The 26,064-nt window shown below is 43.4% G+C and overlaps 1 protein-coding gene across 1 annotated transcript in view; it reads left to right on the top strand.

Moving 5' to 3' along the window:
* Insr (insulin receptor) overlaps positions 1-26,064 on the top strand; it is a 900,533-nt gene that overhangs the window by 319,314 nt on the left and 555,155 nt on the right. The gene's annotated exons all lie outside the window — the stretch shown is intronic.

The raw sequence follows: 26,064 nt of genomic DNA, 5'->3' as shown, positions 1-26,064 counted from the left end.
ACAGAGGGACAGTGTTTGTGTCTGTATCCATCTGCTGTCACAGAAAATGACCTTGTACAGTATTTTAAATTGCTTCTTCTAGTAATTTCCCAGACAAACTTTTGCTTTCTGAATGCAGGCAGCAGAGTCCCTGTTGCACTGAGGATGTCTTGTGGTGAAAGGAAATTAAACTTTTCACCAACAGAAAGGTGGTCATTCTTCTTGTGAGCACACAAGACACAGCTGGAACACATCAGTCATGGTAGCTGGGCATTCCACAAACCTAGTGGATAAAGTAGGAGCCCACCTGCTTCAGATGCATTTTGTGTTACCAACAGCATGAACCAGAAAAATTTCCATTTATAATATTTCATTAATTCTATTCATCTTAACCAAGAATAAAAATGTATTCAGAAACATGGGTATGAAAAGTGGTGCTTGTATATTCTACATAGTGCCACACCCATTTATTATATCATAACACATTAAAAATAAATATAATCTAATTTTGATAGATACTACTAATATTGTCTCTTTTGTTTTCTGAAAACTGCCAGACTAGAGTTTTAAAAATCACAATGAGAAATCTAATCAGTGCTATCTCATGTGTAATTGAAACATTATTTTCATGACTCACTTTAGAAAGGATATTTCAAAAACTGTATTGAAAACTGTCTCATTTAATAATAGGTATCCATGGCAATATTGCAATTAGTGATCTAACTACCACAGTTAACCATGCACACCAAAGTGTAACACAGAGAAACTGCAAAGTGATTCTTACCAGCAGTCACTGCTGCTGAGAGTAAAGCAAGAATAAAGTAGTTCATGCCTTTGTTATTGGCAACTTATTACTGAGTTCGTGGAAATAAGCATAATCCATTCAAAATGTAATTATATAAACTCCAATATAAAGCTCCAATCCTGTTAGATACATACAGAATGGAAGATCTACATTGATTTAAAAAAATGTTCAAAAAAGTAGTTCCTATTCCAATTTCCTTTAAAACTCTGATTTATTTCTAAGCCTAGGTTAAAAATTCTGAGACTAGTAAATATTTCCTGGCTATATGTGGTCCCAGGACACCCTCAAAACAAACAAACAAACAAACAAATCCTAACTCCCAAACCAAACAACACAATTCTAAGCCAAGAGGTCAAGTTTTTTAAAACTCTGGTTACTTGATTCCCACTGTCAACACCAGTCTAAAAGATGTCACCACTTCTGCTTGAGAGATCCAGTGTAAAGAATTTAAGGGAAGGAAATCACTGGCCGTCCTGGGCAATAGGGCCACTTAGTATAGTCAGCATCCCATGGGGAGAAGGCTGCTACATGTCCCTGGGAGACTGAGCCATCAGTAATTTCCTGATATCTGACACCACTACATCCAAGCAGCATACATAACTACATTCTGGCAAAAACACTCATGCACACTATACTGGCTCATTTTGTTTCAACTTGACACAAGCTAGCATCATCAGAGAGGCAGGAGCCTCAGTTGAGGAAATGCTTCTGTGAGATCCAGCTGTAAGATATCTTCTCAATTAGCGACATGGGCACATGGGTAAAGTTCCTGAACAGAACACCAATAGCTTATGCTCTAAGATCAAGAATTGACAAATGGGACCTCATAAAATTACAAAGTTTCTGTAAGGCAAAGGACATTGTTAAAAGGACAACAGGCAACCATCAATTTGGGAAAGGATATTCACCAACCCTACATCTGGGCTAATATTTAATATATACAAAGAAATCAAGAAGTTAAACCCCAGGGAACCAAATAACCCTATTGAAAATGGGGTACAGATCTAAACAAAGTATTTTCACCTGAAGAAATTCGGATGGCAGAGAGGGACCTTAAAAAGTGCTCAACATCATTAGTCATTAGCAAAATGCAAATCAAAACAACCCTGAGATTTCATCTTACACAAATCAGAATGGCTAAGGTAAAAAACTCAGGAGACAGCAGGTGTTGGTGAGGATGTGGAAAAAGAGGAACACTCCTCCACTGCTGGTGGGGCTGTAAGATGGTACAACCACCTTGGAAATCAGTCTGGCAGTTCCTCAGAAAACTGGACATGACACTTCCAGAGGACCCTGCTATACCTCTCTTGTGCATATACCCAAAGGATTCCTCGGCAAGCAATAAAGACACATGCTCCATTATGTTCATAGCAGCCTTATTTATAATAGCCAGAAGCTGGAAAGAACCCAGATGTCCCTCAAAGGAGGAATGGATAAAGAAAATGTGGTATATTTACACAATGGAATACTACTCAGCAATTAGAAACAATGAATTCGCAAAAATTTTAGGCAAATGGTTTGATCTGGAAAATATCATCCTAAGTGAGGTAACCCAATCACAAAAGAATACACATGGAATGCAATCTCTGATAAAAGTGAATATTAATTACCCCAGAAGCTCTGAATACCCAAGGCACAAATCGCATAACAAATGACTCCCATGAAGAAGTATGGAGAAGGTCCTGATCCTGGAAAGGACTGATCTAGCATTGGAGAGGAATATAAGGACAGAGAAAAAGGAGGGAGGTGATTGGAGAATGGGTGGAGATAAGAAGGTCTATGGGACATATGGGGAGGGGTGATCTGGGAAAGGGGAAATCATTTGGAATGTAAACAAAGAATATAGAAAATAAAAATATTTTTTTAAAAAAAGATATCTCCTCAATTAGTGATCAGTGGGGGAGAGTCCAGCTCATTGTGGGTGGCGCCATTCCTGGGCTGGTGTCTTGGGTTCTATAAGAAAGCAGGCTGAGCAAGTCTGGTAGGTAGGCTTGTAAACAGCACCCCTTCATGGCTTCTATGTCAGCTCCTACCTCCAAGATCCTGTCCTGTTTGAATTCTTGTCTTGGCTCATTTGGTAATGAACAGCAATGTGGAAGTGTAAGCTGAAGAAACCCTTTCCTCCCCAACTTGGTCTTTGGTCATAATGATTCATCAAAGCAATTGAAACCTTAACTAAGACACATGTTGAAAAATGGTCTTTGGATACTGTTAACTCAGGCTAGTTCTGCATTTATTCATACCAACGGTATATCAATTGGACAAAACAGACACTGTTGTTTTCTTAATAGTGGCCATTAGAAAAGCATGAGAATTTGGGATGGTAGTCCCAAGCACTCAGGAGGTCAAGGTTAATGGATCTTTGTGAGTTCAAGGATAGCTGCCCTTCACAGTTTACTTCTGGCTCCACCAGGGATACTCAGAGAGATTCTCTCTCAAAACAAACAAACAAACAAACAAACAAACAAGCAAAAAAGAGTTGGTGATAGAGAAATGGCTCAGCATTTAAGAGTGTTTGCTCACCTTGCAGAGGACCTAAGTGTGGTTTTCAGTACCCATGATAGCACTTTAGAACCAACAGAACTCCATCTCTGGGAGTTCTGGCACCTATGGCCTCCAAGGGCATATGCACAGCCATGCACATATACCGCCACAGACACACAATTAAAAATATATTACAAAGATTAAGGGTTTATCTGTTATTATTAAGAATGAATATAATAACATGAAAATCTTTTTATGCATTTGACTTTTTAAAAATTATTTTTATCTTTATGCATATGAGTGTTCTGCCTGCCTGAATATCTGTGTATCATGTGTGCACAGGGTCCACCAAGGAAGCAGGAAAGGATCAGACGACATGGGAGTGAACTTAGAGTTGCTTGAGAACCACTCAGTGTGGATTTTATTAACTGCTGAGACATCTTCTAGCCTCATAGAGAAATCCATTTAATTTTATAAATTGGGACACAAGGAAAAAGGACGATTCTAGTTCCTTGCTATGAATTTTCATCTATCTTCCAAAACTGTATTTTGGGCTACAATGTGGCCCAAATGAAGCTAAAACTTCTTTATGATAAAAGCTTGGAAGAAAAGGAACAACACAAACTTCTTCTACCCAATAAAGAAAATCTATACGAACTCCTCAGCTGGCTTCATATGTGATGGGAAATGCCTAAATCAGGAGAAATTCAGAAGTCTACTCTGACTACAGGCATTCAGTCCCATCACAGAAGTGCCAGCTAGTGCAGTAAGGCAAGAACATTCCACTGCAGCCATAGGACGGTAAAGCAGTGAATAGAAGGGATCTCATTTTCAGGCCTCACCATGCTGTCCATGCAAAGTGTACACAAAATGAATGTATAGGACAAAGAAGGAAATTGAAAACCTCATAGGCCACAGGATTCAAATGCATTTGTATGCAATGGTGACAATACGTGGGGAATAGTAAGGAAATGATGTCATAGCAATAACTACAAATTAAATGCTTAAAGGATGAATGAACAGACTAAAATTCAGAGAGTCATATGGTAGCCACTGATCAGAAGACACAACACAATAAAAAAGATCTCCCCTATACTTATTTCAATTTTTATCAGTAATCTCCCTGAGCCTTTACATTCCAAGTTATTCATAATAGGATAGAAAAGCAAAGGTTCAAGAACCAACCAAACAATTCTAAAAAAAAAAAATGTAGAAAGAATTATCCACATGATGACACTCGCCAAGAGGGAATGGTGCCCAGAAAAGAGAAGAACACAGCTATAATTGAATCAAACAGATGAGAAAATGCCCCCACTTACACAAGTAGTAAGTCTAATGAGTTTTGGAGGGAACACTTTCCACAAAACAGTATTGGAAAATTTGAACCTGCATGTTACATCACGAATCTTTACCTGACATTCATACCAAAACCAAAACAAGACCTTACAGACAGGTCATAGATGTAAACCTATAATATGGAACTACATGTAATCAATAAAAAAACAAGAAGCAAAACGAAAGAAAACAGCCATGAATTAAGCACAGGTAGATTCACTTACAAGGGGGATTTCTTCTAGCTATTTGATTGGCTGAAAGAAACAACAGGAAGCCAATCACTGGGTGAAGATAAGGAGGCGGGATCTTACAGGAAGAACAGGAAGAGAAGGGGAGAAGCACACAGAGAGAGACAGAGACTGAGGTGGGAGAGACAAGATGGAATCTGTAGGAGAGGATGATGTGCCAGATCCACGTGGTCCTAGGAGCCATAAGTACCAGGGAATTTCTTAGATAGATGATTTAATATTACAGGACACTTTTGTTTAACATAAGTATACAAATTATATCAGTATCTATTGAGTTTGAGTGGGCATTTTGGGGGTTTAAGGATTTACTACTATAAATCTGACTGGCAAATTACAAGCCTCTGGAGTTTTCATTTGACTTTCTTTTGACAGAGGTAGGGGATTAGAGCCAGGGACAGCCAGTTTCCACAGGCTAGCCACAAGGGTGCAGAGCAATTCTGCAACAGCTGACTGAGAAAGCTAGACAGACCACCACTTGGGGATGCCCATGAGTGTGGAGAGACCGCCATTGCTGTCATGTAACAGGCCATGGCGTAGACTTTTTTATATGTACACGATCAATTTACTTTACTCTCTGTTCTTAGCTATAGTTTTGCAGAGTAATGGGTAGATACACACCTTGGTGAACAATCTGTCAGTGTGCACTGTATAACAAGGTCATTTGAGAGATTGCCAGATGCTGCTTAGTGAATCCATGGGTTCCCATGCCCATCTATCCATCTGTGATCTTTCCTGTCAACAGGAGCCTGATCCATCATGCTGAGCTTGCAGTGAGGGTGGCCATGACAGAGCCAACTTATCTTGCAATTAGCATTTTAGGAGGTTTATAATGGTCAGGCAATGCACAGGTCTGGTTCAACTGTGATAAAACACTGATTAAGAACACCGTGGGGAGGTAAGGATTTATTTGACTTCCATTTTCCAGTCACAGTCCATCACTGAGGGAGGCAGGCACTGGAACTCAGTGCAGGAAACTGGAGGCAGCAGGTGAAGCAGAGGCCATGAGGGAGCCCTGCTTACTCATCACAATACCCAGTCTGTGAGTATGAAAGGCACCCATCACAATACCCAGTCTCTTTCTGCTCCTCTCTTTTGTCAAACAGGTCCATGGAAAATCAGTGGCCACAGTCTAGGTTGGTATGGTTGCCAGGGCCCAAGCTCTGACCCTACAAACCCCTGGAGGCTTCCCTGTCTATGTTCCCTCTGGTGGTTGTCAGAGGGACAGGAGCAGAACATTGAGGAGCTGGGGTGTCAGGAGACAAGCACATCTGTGCTGAGGACTAAACACTTGCCTGGTGTCCTTCTTTGGGGATTCCCACTAGAGGGATGGTACCTGATATATCACCTGCAGGTGGCGAAAATTAGAGGTCTCCAATGGGATCCTTGGTTCTGAGCAGCTGAGGGAAGGATGAAAACTGAAGGGCCCTAGGAGAATCCATCCCCACTACAGCCCAGTTCCATCTGTCCTCCAGGGGACAGACAGCATCTGGAGCCCTCTGCACACAACCTGACCACTCCTTACACTCCTGACCACTATGTCCATCAGCACACAGGCTGGTGGCCATTGCCTCGTTTGATGGAGCCCACAGCTCCGCTGGTGATGCAAGGCCAGGCATCCGACTCTACTTCACTCCATCCTCCTCTTCCTTGCAGTGCAAATTCGGTTTCATCATATACTGGCTTCAGACACTTCCCTAAGAATTTTGCAGTTCTCCAAACATGAACATCGTGAATCACCTATAGGTGTGCGTGATGCTCAGTTCCACAGATGGAGATTCCCCAAGCCAGGGAGATTTTCTCAGTGTTGGAGGATCTCGAGGCCAAATATCTGAACTTTGAGAGAGGTGAGGAGGCCTGGTGTGGGCTGCCTGGGAAGGTAGGAGTGGTTTTCGGTAATGGGTTCCACCAGGGAATTCTCCAGAGCTTTGGATCCCCAAGCCAGGGAGATTTTCTCAGTGTTGGAGGATCTCGAGGCCAAATATCTGAACTTTGAGCGAGGTGAGGAGGCCTGGTGTGGGCTGCCTGGGAAGGTAGGAGTGGTTTTCGGTAATGGGTTCCACCAGGGAATTCTCCAGAGCTTTGGATCCCCAAGCCAGGGAGATTTTCTCAGTGTTGGAGGATCTCGAGGCCAAATATCTGAACTTTGAGAGAGGTGAGGAGGCTTGGGGTGGATTGCCTGGGAAGGTAGGAGTGGTTTTCAGTGATGGGTTCCTCCAGGGAATTCTCCAGAGCTTTGGCCAGAAGCCAGGGCTGGACAGCACTCAGGTAGGATGCCCCACTATGAGGGATTCTCTGGCATGAAATGTCCTCTTGTGAGCATCAAGGGAAGCTCAACCAATCCTAGGCTGCCTTCACTAAAAGCCCATCTCCATCTGCTTTTAGAATACAAATCAATTGCAGAGGCCCAAGTGCAGGATGCCCAAGTCTCTGGGATGCAAGAGAGTCTGGTTCGTAGGCCAGCTTCTGAGGCCGAGCCACAGGAAAGCCTGCTGCTCCGTGAGGACACTGAGCTCTTCGAGGTAACAGTTGTGGAACCATTTGAGCAAGAAGCTGGTCCAGTACATCTTCCAAATATAGATCAAGCTCTATCAATACCAGATGCTATACAGTCACCTGTAAATGTGGCTGCTGATGTGGCTGCAGGTGTGGCTGCTGGTGTTTCAGCTTTCCAGCATATATTTATATCTGCTGTTGTGCACATGGGTGCGGCAGAGTCTTTTTCCCTCTGCCTGAGGTAGACATATAGCTAGGAAAATTATCTGCTGACTCGTACCCAGCGGTGGTTCCTATATAAGCTGTTCTTATTTCTTTAGAGAAAGGATCTCCTTGTATTTGTTTGATTTTTTTCTTTCATAACATTGGTTTCATTGTTGAATTTTCATTTGTTTCAATATTAATAAAAATGACTTGTTTATTCATTTTAAATGATACAATTCATTTCCCAAGTGGTACAATCTAAATATTTCTACCTGTGGACTGCATCTCTGAGACAAACAGGTCAATCACAGGAAGGGAACCCCGGCAGGCACCCTGTAATCAGGTAAAGCAAGCCACTAATGTTGCAGTAATTGTGCAAATACCAACAATGGTGAACAGTATAAACTATGTGACTGTGACCTGGAGGTCTTGGGCTCAGTAATGCCCCTAGCACTTAGGGACACAGATTCTAGACAAGCCATATCGGGGCTCATGGACAGAGGTCTCTACTTACTGGCTTTTTCTCTGTCAAACTGGACAGTGGAGCCCTGCAGAGGAGAAAGTCAGTTTAACTGTAATGGAACTCACCATTCTAGCCATCCCTGAGCCCAAAGCTGTTCGGACACACTGCATCAAGTTTCAACGGATGGTTATCAAAAAGAATTGCCAGGCTTTACCATAATTCTAGTGGTGATCAACACACAACAGGGGTGAGTCCCTGAAAATTTTACACATTTGGTCTGTGGGGAATGGGTTGCATGCAGTCTTACTTTTCTCTGTGTATAAGGAAGCCTGAATGGGTCAAAGCCAGGAGTCACCAAGAAAAATGGCTCACTAAGTCCTCATCCTGGGCATGTGTGATTCCTGAAACCTGTTAGCAGATACTCAGTGATGTCTGGGCCCCTTCAAGGGTATAGGGAAACTCACGTGGGCTCTGATGATGGAGGACCCACACACACACCACATCACTGGCCAGCTTGGCATTTGGCTTGGGAAAAGTTTATATACACCAGGCTAGTCCCTGTCTCATCAAGAATTGAGCTGTACACTTCATCTAGTCCCTGAGATGAGGTGTCCAGTCACCCTGAGGACTGGAGACCCAGGGTTACTGTAGCCAAGTTTAGGAAAACCACACACAGGCTGCAGGTTGGCTTTCTGAGTGAACACTGGAGGCCTGTGCAGCACAGACAGCAGAGAAGGAGTGGTAGCTAGAAGTGAAGGTGGCAGGGCGTCTAGCTGTCATCTGCACACAAGGAAAGGGGACCTAGTCCATTGCCAATGTGTGTAGAGAATTTTGAGGAACCATTATTAAAGCTGGTAAGCAAATCCAACAATGCTGCAAAGGAAACACTTCTGCACCTGAACTGAAATGAAGTCAGCCGCACAGCAGCCATGCACAGATGAGCGCACTGACTGGACACCACATGGGCAGGAAAATAAGCAGGCAGGGCCATTTACACAGGCCAAGGTTCTGACTTGTCTCCTACTCTCTGCAGTGTTTGAAGTCCTCTCAGGAAATATATAAAGGACTGTAAACAATGGGTAAGGCCTACAGCAGAAATTATAGCATGTAGGTTAAAAAAAGACACAGAGAGTCAAAAGATGCAGACAGGTAGGGACTTGTATTGAAAGACAATATTATTTGAAATTAGCAGCATAAGAAATCAATCAGCACATTCCAACCAATTACTATGGATGGCGGGGAATTTATATGTGAAAGTCCCTATGCCATTCTGAGGGACCCACCAAACAATATGTATCAGGAATTAGGAGATGCTGTCAGTATGGTGCCTGTTGAGAAATTGTAGGGACCTGAGGTGGGATCCCCAACATTCACCTCAAAAATGGTGTGATCATGTGCATAGGATACACTCGGTGCTGGTGTCTTGTTTAGTTTTGTTTGTTTTCAACTTGACACAGGGTAGGGTAAACTGGGAAGAAAGAACATTAGTTTAGAAAAATGCCACCATCACATTGGCCTGTAGGCAAGTCTGTGAAGCATTTTCTTCATGAATCCTCTTTGTGGGATGGTCCAGGCTCTTGTGGGCAGTGCCATCCCTGGACTGGTAGTTTGGAGTGGTGTGAGAAAGGTTGAGCAAGCCAGTAAGCAGTGTTTCACCATGGCTTCTGCTTCACTTCCTGCCTTCTCATTCCTGCCTGGGTTTCTGCCCTGTCTTCCCTTCATGATGGACAGTAATCTGAAAGTGAGATAAATCGAGGCTTTTCTGAAATTGTTTTTGGTCAGTGTTCTAACACAGGAATGGAAAAGAAAACTCAGAGACCCTAGGATCAGGCAGGACCCCCTAGCTCAATGCTGAGCCAGTTTTATAGCTTGGTGAGCACTGGATTCAGAGAGAGTACAGCTCAACAAAAACTAAGAGCAGAGGGACTGAGGAAGAATTCTCATGTCAAACTCCTGCTTCCACCCACATGGACATTGAGATGAATACAAACACACAAGTTCACACATACAATACACATGCACATAGACATACACATATACAGACATACAAATACATATACATATATTTCCACACACATACACTCACACACACACACACACACACACACACACACACACACACACACACTGTCTTAGGGTTTTACTGCTGTGAACAAATACCATGAATAAGGCAACTCTTATAAGGACGTTTAACTGGGTCTGGCTTACAGGTTGAGAGATTCAGTCCATTATCATCAAGGCAGGATCATTGCAGAATCCAGGCAGGCATGATGCAAGAGGTGAGAGTTCTACCTCTTCTTCTGAAGGCTGCTAGCAGAATACAACTTCCAGACAGCTAGCATGAGGGTCTTAAGCCCACACCCACAGTGACACACCTACTCTAACAGAGCCATATCTTCTAATAGTGCCACTCCCTCTTTCAATCTTATACAAACAATCACACACACACAGACACTTACATACATACACAGACACACACAGACACACACACATATACACATACACAACTACATCACTGCCAAATTCAAATCACACCTCAAGCAGTGCTTACCAGCTAAGGTCAACCATCAGGAAAGTAGTCAGAAGGGTCAGTGGAGCTGAAACCAGAGCTTAGAAGTATACCCAGAAAACAATCCTGGAATGTAGTGTTCACACAGTCTCACTATGCAGCTCTGATGGCTTGATGCTCACCCCAAAGCTTGTGCTCCCCTTGATCTACAGGTCCTCCCATTTAAATTCCTCAAATCAGTGGATCTCAAACTGTGGGTCTGTAAGTTAGAGTTTCTATTCCTGCACAAACATCATGACCAAGAAGCGAGTTGTGGAGGAAAGGGTTTATTCAGCTTACACTTCCACATTGCTGTTCATCACTAAAGGAAGTCAGGACTGGAACTCAAGCAGGTCAGGAAGCAAGAGCTGATGCAGAGGCCATGGAGGGATGTTACTTACTGGCTTGCTTCCCCTGGCTTGCTCAGCCTGCTTTCTTATAGAGCCCAAGACCACCAGCCCAGGGATGGCCACACCCACAAGGGCCCTCCCCCCTTGAGGGGGGAGATTGATGCCTTACAGCTGGATCACATGGAGGCATTTCCTCAAGGGAAGCTATTTTCTGTGTGATAACTCCAGCTTGTGTTAAATTGACAAAAACCATCCAGTACAGGGTCAAATGACCCTTTCACAGGGGTCACCTAACACCATCAGAAAACATATGTATGAGTATATATACATACATAATACATACATACATACATACGTACATACTTATATAGACAAGTATATATATGTGCGTGTGTATATGTATATATATGTATATATTATGATTCATAAGAATAGAATCATTAGAGTTATAAGGTAGCAAGGAAAATAATATTATGGCTTGGGTTACTGCCACTTGAATTGAAAGGAAGGGTCACAACATTAGGAAGGTCGAGAACCACAGCTCTAAACAGTGGGATTACAGGTATGCACCACCATACCCAGAAAAGAAAAACCCAACTTGTTTAACCTTCTGGCAGAGTGCTCTCCAGCGTGGGAGCTGCTTGGATCATTAGATGACTTGCCCCTACATATAAGTTTGTGGACACCTAGCTGAAAAGACTGGACAGAGAACATGGGCTCTACACAACAAGGGAGAACACAAGGTTTCAGTACAAGAAAGGGGTTAATGGGAGGGTTGGGCCCAGGAACAGACTCCAGGGAAGACTTTGCAGTGAAATCAACACATTAAGTGTGTTGCTGACACTCATCTGCCTCCCGAGACCTCTTAGTGATACAGATGTCACACAACTCAGAGCCAGATCAATACTCATTCTCCCCACTGTGCACCAGGTTATAGAGGCAGTAAACGACTGTTGGGAAGGTGACCCTGACCTGGCTGGCTGCCTCCTAGTAAAGAGCATCCACCATGACTGCTGTTTCTGTGGGTCACTATCAAGGCTGTGATGGGCTGTTTAGTGATGCGGCTGCCTTCAAGGGCTCCCTGCCCCTGTGACTCTTCACCTGTACTCCTATAACTCATGTCTGTAGACTCATTAGTCCATCCAGTTGTGCTATGGTGTGTGTGATGGTTTGCATGGGAAATGTTGCCCTTTTGGCTTGTGTATTTAAACACCAGGTCCCCAGTTGGCAAGATAGATAGCACAGAGGAGCTCTTTGGAATGGTAGAATTTGTCTGTTCCACAAGAGTGGAACCCAACGTCACAGACAACTTCGGGTAATAACAATGAGTCTGTGTCAGTCCTTGGCTGTGCTGACTAGCAAGGCCTTCTCGAGATAGTTGGAAAGAGAACTGTGCAGGTAGAGACACTGTACAGAGGGATTCTGTTCTTTCCTTGCAAAGTAAAAGTGAACCTGTCTTAGCTATTTTTAAAGCTTTGAAGAGACTCCATAACCAATAAAACCTATAAAAGAAAGCATTTAACTGGGGGCTTGCTTACAGTTTCACAGGGTGAGTCCATGACCATCATGGTGGGCAGCAGGTAGGTAGGTGTGGTGACGGAGCTGTGTGCAAGAGCTTACATCTGATCCATAAGCAAACATCAGGGAGAGAGAGAGGCTGATGGGCCTAGCATGGCCTTTTGACACAGCAAAGTTTACTCTTACTCCAACAAAGACACACCTCTTAATCTTTTCCAAAACAGTTTCACAAACTAGGGACCAAGACATTCAAATATATGAGCCCATGGAGGCCATGGTCATTCAAGCCACCACACTAACTGAACTCTATAAACATGTTGTGAAAACTTAAAGATGGGGTGGAGAGATTGCTTAATAGTTAGAAACACTGTCTGCTCTCCTGGAGGACCTGGGTTTGATAACTAGCACCCACTGAGTGGCTCATAATCATCTGTTAACTCCAGTTGTATGGGATTTGATGCCCACTTCTGGCCTCTTTGGACACTGCCTGCACTTTGAGCACAGGACTATCTGTAGACAAAACACCCTGTGTTCCTCAGGACTATGTAAGAAACAGAACTACTGGAATGAATACTCTCTCTCTCTCTCTCTCTCTCTCTCTCTCTCTCTCTCTCTCTCTCTCGGCATAAACATGTATTAAAGAGATCTATTATGATGGTTCACAGGCTGTGGTTCAGATACTCCAACATTGGCTGTCTTCTTCAATGGCTGAGCAAGAATTTGGTGGTTGCTCAGTCCGTGAGACTCTTTGCCTCAGTCCTCCCTATCTGGTGCTGAAGTCCGAGGGAATTCAAGAAGAGTTGCTGCTCCTCGGGCTCCACTGAAATCCCAAAGCAGGGTCTAACACCAGAGAGAGCAAAGGCAAGCAGGCAAAAAGCAAAGCTTCCTTCCTCCTTGTCCTTTTATGTGGCCTTCTCACCTCAAATGAACCAATCAATATAATCCCTCAGCAGTGCCTGTCTGAATGGGTGTTAATTGATTAGAGATGTAGTCAAATGACAGCCTAGATTAGCCACCACACACCCATACACACAAAAAGATCAAATAATTATAAAACAACCAAGAGAGTTTAAATGTAAAGAATGGAATCTCCCTCTAGGTGGAGACATGCCCTGTTTCTTCCCTTAAAGGGTTGGGCCAGTGCTGCAGGTCAGTGATCTAGCTAGGACCTATAGGAATGCAGGTTTACCCTGAGATAATTTAATTTTCTTTTTCAGGAACCCCCATCTCCTCCTCTACCCATACTGAGTACAGACCCCACAAGCCAAGCCACAACGGGGTTCTGCAGGGTCTGCCCGCCTTCCGCATGCAGAATTTGAAAGGCAGACTTGTCTGTTTTTCTCTCTTCTTTTTCCTCTCAAAGTGGCCAGATACTCCTTGGTGTGCTTTTAAGCTCTTTGGGCTTTTCTGAAGTTTCCCTCTGCACCAAACAAAGGCCTCCCTGCATCCCTAGACAGCTTGACAAGGACAAGGCATCTTGTCAAGCTTTCATTTTCCTTTTCCCCCACAAGAAAGTTGAGGGTGGGTCCAACAAAGAGCACAGAGTCCCCTGATTTAGGACAATCCCTCATTAAGTCAATCCTCCCACATCAGTGAGGAGAGTGGAACTGCACCCGCATGGATGGCAACACAGGCAGGATTTGAACATAATTCTTCCTGTGGGAATCTTTCATTATGTGCCTCTTGGGATCCCCCAGCCGCCACTGATGGAGCAGGTACTCTTCAGCCTGGAAGTTTAGATGCTCTGATAGGACTTGTTCAAACATTTGTCCACATTGCATACTTTTACTTTAACTTGGGGGACATTAAGTTTCATTGTCTACAATAGTACTATTGTGAGCTCTTACTCCTGATCCACTGTAGAGATGTGGCAATGACAATTTGGCAGCATCGCTTTGTGGTCCCAGAGGATCTCACCCATGCTCAAAAACTATCTTGGATCCGCAAATGGAAATGCCCTGCATATTTCAAAGGCTGGGTACTGATAAACCTTCAACTGTTATCCCAGGCACAATAGGGAAGTGGCCAGTGGCCCCTATTCAAAATCACGTGGTTGGTTGGCTTTATTTCCTGCCACTACTGTGTTTCCTTCTTCCCTCATCCAGGTACTTCTCTCTGGTTCCTATCAACATAACTCTAAGTGTCCTGCCCCATTCCCAGGCATTGGCTGCTGGAAAATTTATTGATAGATCCAAAAGCAATTGGGGACAAGGACCTTCAGCATCTGGGCATGCATATTCACAGCATTAGCATCAATCTCCAACATAGAGATGAAGGCTATCATGGTGGCCCAAATACATCCTGGTGTAGCAGGGCTCCAGACCTTACCACCACTGATTCTATGATGGCTGCACCATTCAGGCCATAAAACTCTACATATACCCTGGACCACCTGCCAAAACTAAAACAGAGGTCTAATCCATCGAAGTCCAATGTTCTGAGAAAGATTCCATACTAACTTTGCTTTTTTGACTTTTGTAGTTCTACTTCTGGCTAACTGTTCTTGCTAACTGAAATATGTCAACCCAAGACAATGTCTTTTTGTGTGCTTGAAAGCTCACCCTGAGAAAAGCTTGGAGTTACACTGGGATACCAAACACCCAGTGTAGTCAACAGGCAGCTAACAGAGACTAAAATGCATTGGCTAAGATCTATATCCGAGCAGTCTTCTCTGATGAAAACTGTGGCAACTAAATAATGTAATGGAGCATTAAAACAGTCACTTCCATCAGCTGTGGCCATCCAGGGCAGGCCACCCACTCACTCTTCTCAGATTGCCAATGGCACCAAGATCCAAGAGCTCACTGTTCCACTTAGAGCAGCCATGGTTAAACATCTCCACGACAGTGGAAAGACACACCATGCTGCATTTCTGCAAGCATGCAGAAGTTAGAGTTCTGTGGAGCTGGCTTGAGGCATCTACCCTCACAGGGCAGAGCCTGGTGAGTACATCTGCCCATCCACCAGCACTGTGGTAGGATGGAGTGGCCCAGCCACACACCAAGCACCTTGAGTGATTTGGTGAGCTTCAAGGCTGCTTTGAAATTCCAATGTCTGCAGATCCTCCCCAGGTCATTGCCCTGTTTGAGAAACCCTCCGGACAAGCACTCAGCTCTTCACTTCTGCCTCAGGGTCTTCCCTCTCTGAGACTCATCAGTCTGGCTTTACTCAAAGCAAGTTTGAGAGTCGAGGTGACCAGTGTAGTTTATGAAGGTCTTAGCCTTAATGGAGAGTGTTGTCCTATGAGACTTCATCCTTCTCATGAGAATTTGCAAGCTTTATCATAAATTGCATTTTTTTTTGCACTTGAGACAGGGTCTCATTGTGTAGACCTGACTGGTCTAGGACTCTCTATGTAGATCAAGCTGGCCTCAAACTCACAGCAATCCCCTGCCTGTGCCTCCTGAGTGCTGGGATTAAAGGCATGCACAACCATGCCCAGACATTTGTTTTTTTTAATGACTAGGAGCTATTTAAAAAATCCCCATTTAAATGTATCATTTTACTTTCTTACAGGTTTTGTCAGAGTTCTGACTTTTATTCATTTCCTCAAAAAAATCAATAATTGGCTTTCATGACTTGTTTGATATTTTTCCCCTTATGTGCCTTATGTACTTTTTGTCTTTATTCTTGGCTAATCTCATTTTTTTTTGTCTTTATTTTCTGTTTTTCTAAGTGTTCCTCAGAGAGATTCTTACTTCCTTGGTTTTTTAGCCTTCTTCTTTCCTAAAAAAAGCATTTAATATTTCCTTCCGCCATGACATTCTCTGGACCCCACATTTAATACATAACGCTAAATTCTTTGAATTTGAGGTATTATGAGGTTTTGGTCTACTTGTACCAATAAGCACCACATCTATGCAGTACAGACAGAGGCCAGAAGAGGGCGTCTGATTCTATAGAACCAGAGTGACTGCTCCTTGTGAGCTACCATTTGAGTGCTGGGAACTGAACCTGGGTCTTCTGGGAGAGCAGTAGTGCTTTTGAGCCATCTCTCCAGATGAGAAACAACAACAATAATCAATTGATCAATAAACAACAAAGAATTGATTATTATTATGAGGGTTATTTTATTTTATTTCTGCAGAGTCTCTTTAGGAAACTAATGCTTTACTTTTAAACAGGCAAGAATGTCCTGGGTTTTGTCACTGATTATTCTTTAGTAAGAAAAGCCAACTATCTGTATGGCTTTTCTCCTTGGAAACTTTTCCCCCTTTAGCATGTGATGAAATGCATCAGCAACACTCAGCGTGATCTGTTACCACTATGTCCATTAGGTTCCATTTGCTGATGACTTACAATAATTTGTATGCATCTAGTAATCTGAACTGCCTATGTCTCTCTAATGTCTGAGAAAAAAAGACGCAGAAGATAACAAATTTGTCTGCCCTCACCTTTATTCCACAATCATATCCTTTTTAGACTTTGAAGCTATATTCAGTTGTGAATATAAGGAAGTCATTTTAGGCCCAGCATGAGAAGGCCCTCCTGGGCTCTGTGGGAGGCTCGCCTGCTGTCTCTTTCTCTCAGTCTGCTGCCTTGGTGGGGAGAAGCTTCTGGCATATTCGGGTACTGCTGCTGGGGCAAGGGACCCCTCCACCTCAACAAGATTTTAGGACAACCACAAAGATCATTTGTTTTAGAGCCAAAGAAGAGTGACCAGGGCCTAGGGACAATAGGTTATAAAAAAAAATTCTAAGACAGTTCCCATTTTGATTATTTGGTGCCAGGGAATGTTTAAAAGAAGAATAAATAACAAGGAACAAAGAATTGGGAAAATAACAAGAAATGAATACAATTAAATGAAAAATAAATAATTTAGGTAATTTGGGGGTGATTTTCCTTGAAGGAGAAAGCAATAATATTCAAAAACTATCTTTTCAAAGGTTTTTAATTATGTGTACTTGTGAGGTCTGTGTGGTCCTCTGGAAGAGCAGCCAGTGCTGTTATCTCCTGAGCCATCTCTCCAGTCCCCACTCAAACTTCTCAAATGAGTCATCTGGCTTTAACCACTCCAGACTAAACATTTTCTAGCTAAAGTTATAGATCCAAAGTATCCATGAGCATTATCATAAAAATCACTAATTATTAAATGATCTATTTTGAAAAATATAAAAGTGCAAGTTTGGAAGAAACTGAGTGTGTGTTGCCTAAATTCTGGAATCTGATACTACTCTTCCAACCATATTTCATTTTTTTTGCAAAATAAAAGTAATCTCTATTTTACACATCCTCAATAGTCTTTCATTACCAAACCTAAGTGAGAGGGCACACACTCGTGCACACATGGGTTGATGTAACATATATAGACATACATACCTACATATATGGGACATACATGTAGAGATGCAGACACACCCATATACACATAAACACATATATACATATACACGGAAACACATGCATGCACACACAGATAGAATTTATACAAACATACATGCACACACACAGAAATACATGCTTGCACACACAGACACACATTTACACAGACATACATATATACATACATATATGCAGACTCTACTGGCTGGTTTTGTGTGTCAATTTGACACAGGCTGGAGTTATCACAGAGAAAGGACCTTCAGTTGGAGAAGTGCCTCCATGAGATCCAACTGTGGGGCATTTTCTCAATTAGTGATCAACAAGGGAGGGCCCCCTGTGGGAGGTATCATCCCTGGGCTGGTAGTCCTGGGTTCTATAAGAAAGCAAGCTAGCAAGCCAGGGGAAGCAAGCCAATAAGGAACATCCCTCCATGGCCTCTGCATCAGCTCCTGCTTTCTGACCTGCTTGAGTTCCAGTCCTGACTCCCTTTGGTGATGAACAGCAATGTGGAAGTGTAAGCTGAATAAACCCTTTCCTCCCCAACTTGCTTCTTGGTCATGATGCTTCATGCAGGAATAGAAACGCTGACTAAGACACAGACATACATGTACACATGCATATACCCAGACACTTACTGCACATGCAGACACACATGCATGCACACACATCTGCATACACAGGAGCCCACACACAGACACACTTCATCTGTAGCGCTTTGGTCCTGCACCATACTGCTGTCCCTGAGCTGTGACTCTCTTTGGAGATGCTCCTCATCCTTCTACATCCATCTTTGGTCCTGATCTGTGATGGGAGAGCTTATCACACATACCTCCTGGAGTTGCTGCAGTGATTACCTGAGATCTGGGCATCTCACTTGAGGATGAGTGGGAGCAATATTAGTAAATGACAAGCCTTGTGGAGGGAGTAATAAAGACAGGTCCATGCACATCATTACACATTAACCATGGAAAACAGCATCCAGGCACAAATGTGTAATTCATGTGCTTCTAGACTTAGAACAAGGCTATGACTGATAAAAAGTGGGGGCTTATACTGGACCCACCTGACTTATCACCTGTCTGTACTGAGCATACTAAACATTTATTGCATCTTGTCTCGCCATATATTGAGATGGGTTCATGGAGCATGCTTAGTGTAGCAAATCAGAACTTGCTCTCTCAGAGAGAAAAATCCCAGTTGAGCAGGTCTTAGGGAACAGCAGTGGGCTGTTTCAAGCCCATCTCTGGGATGTCTCCACATCTTTAAATATACATGTTAGCTGCTCACGTTGGGAGAACAAGGGGGAATCCCAGTCACCACCTCTGTGGCTGAGACCAAAATCTCACAAAAGGTGAGAAGATCCAATAATAGCCATTTTGAACACTTAGAACATGGTCTCTTGGCATCAGGTTTTTCTTAGAGGAAACTGTCTGAAACAGTGTCATGATCTAAAGGATGAAGAGGCTTACTGAAAACATAGCTGAGGCAACAGGTTCACGCCAGCTGGCTGTAGAGTCCAGAGAAGCTTTGCCTCAGGTCTGCTCACTTCTGCTGCTTAGTGCTCTTTCCGGACTGTAGGTCACAGGGCTGTGAGGTTGGTGTGAAGTTTGGCGAGATTAAACAGATCTAGATCTTCTGGGACTCTCTGTAAAATAGCACCAGCATTCTCCTAACACAGGTTGCCAAGGTGACCCCGCCGGAAATCACTATGGATCTATGTATCCACACCCAGGCATGTGCATGCATTCACATGTATGCCATCTCAGGACTAGAGAAGGCAGGTGTGGATGGACAGAAGATGCCTGGATGAAGTCCAACTAGAATGTCCAGGCACTCACAGAAAGACTAGGCTCTGCAGTGCCAATGGCTCTCATTGCTGAATTGCATTCCATCTAAGGGACATCAGGCATCAGGTGACAGTGGCTCAGAACTTGTGGCAGCTGGAGTTCAGTTGAGGTTGATGTAACATCCTGCAAACAGTAACCAGTGTGAGCAGAACCTACAAACCAAGACCACATTCATCTCCAAGGGCTGTTTGGCACCAATGTGGCAGAATGACTCCAGAGGGTCCCTATGGTACAGAGATGTTAATGTCACCAGCAAACTCATGTGATGCTGGAATTCAACCTGTAAACCAGAAACCATGGGGTGCTAACCATGGATCACAGGGCCTCACTCTCTGAGTTTTAAGCAATAAGCCTGGGGACAGTCTGTAGTTTCTCTGGAGTATGTACCCATGAGGTGGTGATGGTGGTGGTGGTGGTAATGGGCCACCCTCAAAGAGCCATTGTTCACCACAACACTGGCAACTCACACTTCTCTCTACCCACGAAGTATTCTGTTAGTGAGTGATGGATCCTGTACTGAGTGGTTTTGTGTGTCACCTTGACACAATCTGGAGTTATCACAGAGAAAGGAACTTCAGTTGGGAAAGTGCCTCCATGAGATCCAGCTGTAAGGCATTTTCTCCATTAGTGATCAAGGGGGAGGGCCCTTTGTGGGTGTTGCCATCTCTGTGCTGGTGCTCTTGGGTTATATAAGAAAGCAAGCTGAGCAAGCCAGAGGAAGAAAGCCAGTAACATCCCTCTATGGCCTCTCCATCAACTCCTGCTTCCTGACCTGCTTGAGTTCCAGTCCTGACATCTTTTGGTGATAAATAGCAAGGTGGAAGTCTAAGCTAAATACAGCCTTTCCTCCACAAGGGAGGATTCTCGATTCTTGATCATGATGTTTATGTAGTAATAGAAATCCTGACTAAGACAGTTCCCATTTTGATGACTTGATGCCAGGAAATGTTCAAAAGAAGAATAAATAACAAGGAACAAAGAATACAATTAAATACAATTAAATGAAAATTAAATGATTTAGGTAATTTGGGGGTGATTTTCCTTGAAGAAGAAAGCAATAATATTCAACAACTATTTTTTAAAGATTTTTAATTATGTGTACTTGTGAGGTCTGTGTGGGTATGTGCACATGAGTGCAGTACCCACACAGGCCAGAGGAGGGCACCCCATCCCCTGGAGCTGGAGTTTCAGGTGCTTGTGAGCCAGCTGACATAGGCTCTGGGAAAGAACTCAGCTCCTCTGGAAGAGCAGTAAATGATTTTAACCACTGAGCTATTTTCCCAGCCATTCTCAACACATCTTTTCAAGCTAAAAATGTAACTTGGAAGAATCCTGGGATAAGGAAATGCCTCTATACCTCTGGATATTAGGCCCAGACAATAACAAAAATTCTAATGCAATGAGAAAAACTCAAGCTTAGGTATATTAAAATACTACTGCACATTGAAGGAGAGTTCACAGTCTCAGTTTCAAAAATACCTTGATCCAGATTTATGTTTTGTTTAGAGAAACTCAACTTTAGTTGTTCCTTTCCAAGAAGTCGACTGTAGAATGCAAGAATAAATATACTGTGCTTCAAATGGCCCTTAGAAGCAGGCTATGGTTGCAGCAGGAGCATATCTCTCTCTCTCTCTCTCTCTCTCTCTCTCTCTCTCTCTCTCTCTCTCTCTCTCTCTCTGTCTCTCTCATTTACCCCAATAACCTCAAGACTGGTCCCTGCCTCTCCCTGTAGGAAACGTTTACAATTTCAGCCACCCATGTGGGACTCCCCTAGACTCAAAATATGTTATTTGGTTAAGAAATGCATCTCCAAACTTTACTGAAAGTTCCATAAGTGTTTTTTTTTTTCTGGTGGTGGTGGTGATACTGGTGGTAGTGGCGTGTGTGTGTGTGTGTGTGTGTGTGTGTGTGTGTATGTGTGTGTGTGTGTGTGTGTGTGTGTGTGTGTGTGTGTGTGTGTGTGTGTGTAACTAATTGAAAGGTACTGGACACCTAAGGAGGGCATCTGAAGTTTTCTCTAAGTGTCTGAGCTTAGAGGATGGAGAGATGGCTCAGGGATCTGGAGCACTGGCTGCTCTTCCAAGGAACCAGGTTAAGTTCACAGTGCCCTCATGAAGGCTCACAACCTGATGTAATCTAGTTCAGGGGATCCCATGCCCTCTTCTGGCCTCTACAGGAACTGCATTCACATGGGCAGCAAAACACCCACAAAAATTAAATGAAAGGAAATAAATGCTACGACTGTTATTTGTTTTCTTGCAAACTTAGAATCGTATCCTTTAATGTGGGGTTTTATGGGTCCTGGCTCCTTGACACATGGCTTCTATTTCCCAGTGGGAGATCAGAACAGATGGAAGAGATCTCTTCTCAGTGGTGACAGACAGACAAGATAAAACAAGACCATTAATCCATGAAGTGTCCAGAGACTATTACTCAAGAACAAGGGAAGACCAAACACGATGGAATCTTGCTGGGCAATGCAACATTTACCTGTCACAATTCTCAGGTTTCTATAGCTGTGATAAAACACTGACCAACAACGACTTGGGGAGGAATGGATTTATTTGACTTCCATTTCCTTGTCACAGACCACCACTAAGGGATTCTAGGGCAGGAACTCAGTGCGGGAACCTAGAGGCATAAGCTGAAGCAGAGGCCACAGGGAGTACTGCTTACTTGCTTGCTCCACGTGGCCTCTAAGTTTGATTTCTTTTGCAACCCAAAGCCATGTGCCTGGGAGTAGCACCTCCTACAGTGAGCTGAGCCCTCCCATGTCAATTATTAGTCAAGAAAAGGAAGCACACCCTTGCCTGAAAGCCACCCCAATGGAGATATTTCCTTGGCTGATCTTCAAGCCTCTTTCCCATGACTGTCAAATCTAACTTCCCAGATGCCATATCAAGTTGACAAGAAACTAACCAGCACAGCTGTGACTCCGTACTCGAGAAGCCAGGGCAGAGGAGACTAAGATTTTGAAGCCTGCATGTGCTTCAGGGCTCCATTTGTCCCCAAGTCAAAAACAAAATGGAGACAATAGTACTAGTTGTATCAACAGCATCTAAAAACAAAAGAGTATAGAGCAGAGATTCTGGTATATGGTTGGCTGGGAACACCTTGAATGTGCTCTAATCTGTATGGATATTGTTTTTGTACCCTATGTAAGATTTATTCTTGTGTTATTTCAAATGCTGCTTTTTCTATCCCACTATCTGAGTTCAATCCTGACATAGATCTGTTGTTTATTCTTAGATGCTCATTGCTCCTCATTCATTCTCGGCCTTGTCAATAAAGGCCAATGAACCAATCCAGAGCTTTAGAGGAGAGATGGTGGGATTTCCTATTCTAGGACAGGTAGCTATAGAGACAGGAAGTGAAAGAGTGGAACCATGAGGAGAGGTACAAAAAGCATCAGGAGAGAAGACTTGGATCAAGAGAGGATTAAAAAATGCAAGTAATGTGGAGATGGTGTCTGTGAGGAACCCTGAGGAGCTTGAAGGGTTAGAATGAAATGATATTTGCTCAATATTTGACTCAAGTCTATTTTAATAAACCTTACTTTTTTGTGTGGTGGTTGGGGACAACCAAATAAAAGAAATACTGATGACAGATTAATTTATTACTTAGATTTAATTGAAAAATAATTAATTTTACACTAATCCAGGTTCCCACTTCTATTACATTTATGTTGTTAGTTTTGGATATGGGCATCATCTCTCAAGTCTGACCTGTACAAAGGAAGACTGGGCAAACATAACTGACTTGGAAAAAGTGAAGACACTCCAAAGAGACACTGCACCCCTCCCTTGAGATACTGGAAAACCAAAGCAGGCACACCAGAAACATTTGGAATCCCTGGGGGAGTTTACTGCAGACATGGGGCCTGGTACTGGCAGGAGGAGAAACTTGACTCCCACAAAAGCCTCCCAGAGTTCTGGTCACTTGTCCCTAGTGTTGTAGACTTCTTGCTCTGTATTTCAAAGGAACCCTCATGTGAGGACCCTAAGTTGGGGTGTGGTGACCTTGGAGCACATTATTTGTTCCTCTTTCCAGTGTGCTGACTAGAATCACATCTCCTTTCCTTGCTAACTCTTTGTTTTTTCTTTGTTTTTTGATCTTGAGAGAGTCCATTATATAGCTTGACTCTGCTGGAACTCATTATGTAGAATTCACAGGCATCCACCTGCCTCTGCCTCCTGAGCACTGGGGAAAAGTCGTTCAATATCATAACCAGGCTCTTTCTGTTCCTCACTTTTGTCAAACCATGAAAAATGGTTTGCCACACTCTAGTTTCATAGGGCTGTCAGGGCACAGACTCTGACCCTAAAAACCCTGGAGGCTTCCTTGTCTATATGCCCTCTGGTGGATGTCAGGGGGACAGGAGGAGATATTTGAGGAGCTGGGGTGTCAGGAAACAAGCATTTCTGGCTGGTGGCTGGTGGCATCCTGGATCAGAGAAGCCGCATCAGTTTCCCTGGGATGCTCAGCCATTCTCCTGTGGCTCCCCTGGGAAAACAGAAGGAGCCAGACAAGATGGAGCTGGTGTCTCAGCCCCACCCTGTGTAAGTTAACATGGACTTATATGAACACAGATTGGAAAGGAGCTGTCAACCAGACCCACCCAGAATATATAAGGGGCTACCATGGCCTTGAACACGGACATGCCCCTGCATTCCTAGGTAAAGCTGAATCTGTCTGGAAATATGCCTCTGGAGAACTTCCATTAATTATCCTCTTCACCCTCTGCAGCAGAAAAGGAACTGTCAGTCCTGCTTAGGCTCATGCTTCTGCAGGAGATGGGATTGGCAACTTTCACAGCAGCAGGGTCCCCTTGCTCTGCAGAGAATAAGATAACCTGAAAGGTACATTATCTGATTTCATCTTCACTACCTATCAAGGGCATCAAAGACAGGAATGAAGCCTCTGCCCCAATCCTGTTCTGTTGAGCTCACTGCAGTGGCCACCCCAAGCCCCATCCCTATCTGAAATGTAACTAAGTTGCTAGCACACAAGTCAGGGAGGCCCTCCTTGTGCTTTCATGGAAAACCACCGCCCTCTAGTGGCCACTCGATGCAGCATTCTATTCTTGGGAAGAGACTCACTCACAGGCACTCAGTCCATTTTTGTCAATTAACCTGTTGTTAAAGATATTTATCCCTCCTCACATTGCTGCTGGGAGAGAATTTGTACAATTTCCTGTGTGCACAATTTATCAAACCTTAGTTAAAAATTAAAAACATATGTTCTCCAACGTTTGTCAGGCTCTATTAGTATAACCAGAGTAGGCTGTACAAATCATTTGATCTAGAACTTTTTATTACCTATGACCAGGAGTACTATGCTTCCCTCCCTTGAAGCTGTTGGGGTTTTGTTACTGCCCCACAGCATGACTGGCTTCTAAGGCCAGGCTCTGAGAGGCCTTCTAGTGGGTCTCCACCTCCATGCTGTGGGGAAGCCAGACCACTGTTCTCCCAGCTGGCAGACAATATAGAACCCCTTGGCAGACCAAAGTCATGTAGACTTTGGACCCTTGAGACCTCATCTGGTGGGAAGCCCACCTGTATCCTGGGGTCAATTCTATCAATCTGCAATGAGCTCTCAAGAATAGGATGGTCATCACCTCACATTGGTAATGTATGATGGTTTTGATATAATAATTTAATTAAGGAGACAGAAATTAATGACACTCACTACCAGGTTATATCTAATAACCCAGCTGGAAACTTTCTGCTGGGTGGCACTGGACAATATTGTGATTTATAAAATGGAGTACTCTGATCACTAAAAATGATCCTGAGAGATGGCTCAGCTGTTAAGGGCACTGGCTGCTAGGGCAGAGGTCCTGGGTTCAATTCCTTGCACCCACCAGGCAGCTCACAACCATACATCCTCTATCCCCATTGGACTCCATTGATTCTATTTACCTCCCAAGAGAGTTTCATGCTGTGTATACCAATAAGAATGATTGATATTTGTATAAAATCTAGGAACCACAAGCTCCTCTATTTTTCCTTCTTTCATTGTCTGTTTTTGCACAGAAGGATTACTTTTTTCATTTCCCTTCAACCATCTGAGACTGACCTATCAATATATTTTAAAGTACTCATCAAAGATTTAGGATATGGAAGGTCTTCCAAAGTCTTCGTGTTAGTGCATTGTTTTTCCTCGGGGTAGGGAATGTTGGTTTGAGCAGTGCATGTGGGACACCCTGCCAACCAGAACCCAGTCAGGTATTGTCTGGGAACAAAGAAGAAGCACTCTGTTGCCTGTGGAAGCCCAAGGGGGACAAACACTGGGACACATAGAAAAAGAGAGGAGTCTTGATCACTCCCCTAAGAGAAAGTCACATTAAATTGAAAACATACACTTTGCTAAAGTTTGTTACCCCAACACTAACCTCCACCACATAATAATTATGCCCACCTAGGATGGCCTGCTCTACACTGACATGTTCCTGGGCATAGGTAAATG

This window comes from Apodemus sylvaticus, chromosome 22 (assembly GCF_947179515.1).
Source record: "Apodemus sylvaticus chromosome 22, mApoSyl1.1, whole genome shotgun sequence".
In the NCBI taxonomy this organism is placed as follows: Eukaryota; Metazoa; Chordata; class Mammalia; order Rodentia; family Muridae; genus Apodemus; species Apodemus sylvaticus.
Note: the sequence above shows the minus strand (reverse complement) of the source record. Positions and strands in the feature narration are given on the sequence as shown.